The 5000-nt window shown below is 55.6% G+C and overlaps 2 non-coding genes and 1 pseudogene across 2 annotated transcripts; all 3 read left to right on the top strand.

The window, feature by feature from the left end:
- The first annotated feature begins 1633 nt into the window (after positions 1-1633).
- Positions 1634-3497, top strand: LOC125797790 (18S ribosomal RNA). The gene has a single exon (XR_007436620.1). It is a non-coding gene; the product is annotated as an 18S ribosomal RNA (ribosomal RNA).
- Positions 3498-3870: 373 nt separating this feature from the next.
- On the top strand, positions 3871-4024 carry LOC125797773 (5.8S ribosomal RNA). The gene has a single exon (XR_007436603.1). It is a non-coding gene; the product is annotated as a 5.8S ribosomal RNA (ribosomal RNA).
- Positions 4025-4686: 662 nt separating this feature from the next.
- Positions 4687-5000, top strand: part of LOC125797806 (28S ribosomal RNA) — a 5659-nt pseudogene continuing 5345 nt past the window's right edge.

Raw genomic sequence — 5000 nt, 5'->3', positions numbered from 1 at the left:
CGAAAAAATGACTAAGTCCAACTTGGTCTACCAGTGGTAGGCTCGAAAAGTTGAAAAAATGACTAAGTCCCATTTGGTCTACCAGTGGTAGCTCTGAAAAGTCGAAAAAATGACTAAGTCCAACTTGGTCTACCAGTGGTAGGCTCGAAAAGTTGAAAAAATGACTAAGTCCAACTTGGTCTACCAGTGGTAGCTCTGAAAAGTCGAAAAAATGACTAAGTCCAACTTGGTCTACCAGTGGTAGGCTCGAAAAGTTGAAAAAATAACTAAGTCCAACTTGGTCTACCAGTGGTAGCTCTGAAAAGTCGAAAAAATGACTAAGTCCAACTTGGTCTACCAGTGGTAGGCCCGAAAAAGCTGAAAAAATGACTAAGTCCAACTTGGTCTACCAGTGGTAGGCTCGAAAAGTTGAAAAAATGACTAAGTCCCATTTGGTCTACCAGTGGTAGCTCTGAAAAGTCGAAAAAATGACTAAGTCCAACTTGGTCTACCAGTGGTAGGCTCGAAAAGTCGAAAAAATGACTAAGTCCAACTTGGTCTACCAGTGGTAGGCTCGAAAAGTTGAAAAAATGACTAAGTCCAACTTGGTCTACCAGTGGTAGGCCCGAAAAAGCTGAAAAAATGACTAAGTCCCACTCGGTCTACCAGTGGTAGGTCGAAAAAGTGCGAAATTTTTCTAAGTCCCCACTTTTGGTCTACCATTTCACGCCAAAAACTAGTGAGGGTGGCGAGCTCCAGGATTTCTGACCCCCTTCGCCCGACTCCCTTGCCCGACGAAGGTGCACTCCGGTCGGCCTCGGAGCGAGTTCGCCCGCGCTCTGGAGGATTTTTCGTCGGGGGGTTTTTCAAAGGGGTGCCGTCGGACTGTTGAGGAGAGTGGCAATGACTAGGGGTCCAAGCACTGGAGATGATTCTCCATTCATTTCTAAGCATGGCAGAGCTTAAATAAAGCCCCAATAATGGTTCCAAAGTGGATTTTTGGACACTATAACACGGACCCGATCCTACCCGACCAAGAAGCTCCGCAGGTCGGCCTCCGTCCCGCCCCCCGCCCCCCAGGCGGTACGGAGGAAAAACCAAACTTCCAGAGACGGTTCCAGGGGGGGTATCTCTTTCATTATTTTGACCCGATCGAATGGACTACCGAGCCCGCCTGGGTAGGCAACCGCGCGGCCCTCCGTGGCCACTGTGCGCGGTGCGTTCCTACCCGACCCAGCGGGTTAGCCTCCAGGGGGGTCCTCCGTCAGGGGGAGGACCTTTCCGAACCTATCCGAGGGAGTCGTAGACGGCCCGTCTATATCTCAATCTGCCCTACACGATAACCGGTCGGCCCGGAGCCGTCGGACTCGGATGCCTCGGTGGTCCTCGCGTCCAACCGAGCTCCAGCACCCGGCTTCAAAAAGCTCCGGACCCCCGGTTTCGGAACGAGCGTTTCCTTGTTATCCCCGAAGCAAGCGGGAACTCGCGCAGCGGAGTTGCCACACTAATTTCCACTGGGAGCAATGAGGGGTGAGCTCGGACGAGCCTCTCCGCCCGTCCCCCCCTCCCCGGGGGGTCCTTCGGACGGTACGGGGCCGATCCCTCTCCCCTCTAAGAACCAATGGTTTTTTCTGTGACAAAAACCACTCGCAGCAACCTGGTTGATCCTGCCAGTAACATATGCTTGTCTCAAAGATTAAGCCATGCAGGTCTAAGTGCACACGGAAGGTACAGTGAAACTGCGAATGGCTCATTAAATCAGTTATGGTTCCTTTGATCGCTCCACACGTTACTCGGATAACTGTGGTAATTCCAGAGCTAATACATGCAAACGAGCGCTGACCGGTCCTCTCTCGGGGGGGCCGGGATGCGTGCATTTATCAGACCCAAAACCCACCCGGGGGGACCCGCGAGGGTTTCCCCCGGCCCTTTGGTGACTCTAGATAACCTCGGGTCGATCGCGCGCCCACCGCGGCGGCGACGTCTCATTCGAATGTCTGCCCTATCAGCTGTCGATGGTAGCATAGGGGGCTACCATGGTGACCACGGGTAACGGGGAATCAGGGTTCGATTCCGGAGAGGGAGCCTGAGAAATGGCTACCACATCCAAGGAAGGCAGCAGGCGCGCAAATTACCCATTACCGACACGGTGAGGTAGTGACGAAAAATAACGATGCAGGTCTCTTTCGAGGCCCTGTAATCGGAATGAACGTATCCTAAACACATGGGTGAGGACCCATTGGAGGGCAAGTCTGGTGCCAGCAGCCGCGGTAATTCCAGCTCCAATAGCGTATATTAAATTTGCTGCAGTTAAAAAGCTCGTAGTTGGACTTCGGGAGTGGGCTGGCGGTCCGCCGCGAGGCGAGCTACCGCCTGTCCCAGACCCTGCCTCCCGGCGCCCCCCGGATGCCCTTGGTTGGGTGTCCGGTCCTCAGGGGTCCGGAGCGTTTACTTTGAAAAAATCAGAGTGTTCAAAGCGGGCACCAAACTCGCCTGAATGCCTGAGCTAGGAATAATGGAATAGGACTCCGGTTCTATTTTGTGGGTTTCCTGAACCAGGGCCATGATTAAGAGGGACGGCCGGGGGCATTCGTATTGCGCCGCTAGAGGTGAAATTCTTGGACCGGCGCAAGACGGACGAAAGCGAAAGCATTTGCCAAGAATGTTTTCATTAATCAAGAACGAAAGTCGGAGGTTCGAAGACGATCAGATACCGTCGTAGTTCCGACCGTAAACTATGCCGACCCGCGATCCGGCGGCGTTATTCCCATGACCCGCCGGGCAGCGTGCGGGGAAACCAGAGTCTTTGGGTTCCGGGGGGAGTATGGTTGCAAAACTGAAACTTAAAGGAATTGACGGAAGGGCACCACCAGGAGTGGAGCCTGCGGCTTAATTTGACTCAACACGGGGAACCTCACCCGGCCCGGACACGGAAAGGATTGACAGACTGATGGCTCTTTCTCGATTCTGTGGGTGGTGGTGCATGGCCGTTCTTAGTTGGTGGAGTGATTTGTCTGGTTAATTCCGATAACGAACGAGATTCCTTCGTGCTAAATAGTTACGCGGCCCCCCGCGGTCGCGGTTAACTTCTTAGAGGGACCAGTGGCGTATAGCCACGCGAGATGGAGCAATAACAGGTCTGTGATGCCCTTAGATGTCCGGGGCTGCACGCGCGCCACAATGGCCGGGCCAGCGTGTGCCTACCCTACGCCGAGAGGCGCGGGTAATCCGCTTAAACCCGTTCGTGACGGGGATTGGGGATTGCAATTATTCCCCATGAACGAGGAATTCCCAGTAAGTGCGGGTCATCAGCTCGCGCTGATTAAGTCCCTGCCCTTTGTACACACCGCCCGTCGCTACTACCGATTGGATGGTTATGTGAGGTCCTCGGATCGGCCACGCCGGGGCTCCTTCGCGGGGCCTTGGTGCTGTGCTGAAAAGTCGATCGAACTTGATCATCTAGAGGAAGTAAAAGTCGTAACAAGGTTTCCGTAGGTGAACCTGCGGAAGGATCATTACCGGGACTTGGGTTGGTAGTGTCTCCCAGTAGGCGCGACTCCCATTTCCACAAACAAAAAATGTTCAAGCCACGGCCCGACGTTGGGAACTACAGGGATTCCCTTCGGCCTTTTAATGACTTGATCGAAAAACGGTGTCCTGAGCAAAAAACGTGTTTTACGGCCAAAGGGAGACGGGTACCTGGCCCCCGAAGTCCGTCTGCGGGGTTTCTTACTCCGGAGGCGGCTCGGCGGCGCGGTTTGATGACCCCGAGTTCGCTTAGGCGTTCCGGGGCGCCCGTACCCGCGGCTGCCGTAAAACATTATTTCAAACCGTCACTTTTTGTGTCTGTTGGTTACATGGCTTCGAAACAAAAACAACCATAAAGAGTACAACTCTTAGCGGTGGATCACTTGGCTCGTGCGTCGATGAAGAACGCAGCCAGCTGCGAGAACTAATGTGAATTGCAGGACACATTGATCATCGACACTTTGAACGCACATTGCGGCCCCGGGTCAATCCCGGGGCCACGCCTGTCTGAGGGTCGCTATTCCAATCTATCGGACCTTTTCGTTCCGTCTCCCTCTTCCCTCCGGGGAAGAGTTAAGAGACGGTTCGAGGGGACCGCGGCTGGAGGTTCGCAGGTGCCCGATCCGAGGCGCCTTCGTCTTCCTAAAAGCAGACTCGGTCAGGTTCCCTTCTCGTTCGGGACTCGACAAAAGCCGCTCGACGGGCTTGATCGCGGGGGAAAAGACTTTCGTCCACCCCTCTCGCCTTCGTCTCCGTTGCCCAGCGATGGGTCTCGGAGGCCGGCTTTCCACACACCGTCCTCTACCGTTCCTCGTTCCGGCGAGGGGAGAGGTGGCGGCGATCCGTGGAGAGACGTCGTAGCGACGGCTGCCGGTGGGTTTTACCCTCTCTGGCTGCCCGTTACGCGCGCCGTCTCTCCGTCGGCGGATCTCCGTCCTCCCTCTCCTTTTCGTTCGGGCCGAGAGCGCGGCAAAAGAGAGGTTGGTAGGATAGCTCCGGTAGAAGGCGAAGAGGGGGGCTTAAGTTTTTTTCTTCCCGTTTTCATCCTTCGTCCTCCGGCCGAATCGAACCTCCCCGTCTCGAAAGGGTTCCTCCGAATGGTTTCCAGCCAGACCGCGAGGGGTGGTTCCCGCCCTCCCTCGCGGCGGCGTACGCCTGGCGACGACAGCCCTTCGAGCGCGACCTCAGATCAGACGAGACGACCCGCTGAATTTAAGCATATTACTAAGCGGAGGAAAAGAAACTAACAAGGATTCCCCTAGTAGCGGCGAGCGAAGAGGGAAGAGCCCAGCGCCGAATCCCCCGTCCTTCACGGGCGTCGGGACATGTGGCGTATAGAAGTCCGTATCTCTCGGCGCGGGCCGGGGGGCCTGAGTCCTTCTGATAGAGGCTCAGCCCAGGGACGGTGTGAGGCCGGTAACGGCCCCCGCCGCGCCGAGGTCGCGGTTCTTCTCGGAGTCGGGTTGCTTGGGAATGCAGCCTAAAGAGGGTGG

This window comes from Astyanax mexicanus, unplaced genomic scaffold (assembly GCF_023375975.1).
Source record: "Astyanax mexicanus isolate ESR-SI-001 unplaced genomic scaffold, AstMex3_surface scaffold_53, whole genome shotgun sequence".
NCBI classification, from domain to species: Eukaryota; Metazoa; Chordata; class Actinopteri; order Characiformes; family Acestrorhamphidae; genus Astyanax; species Astyanax mexicanus.
Note: the sequence above shows the minus strand (reverse complement) of the source record. Positions and strands in the feature narration are given on the sequence as shown.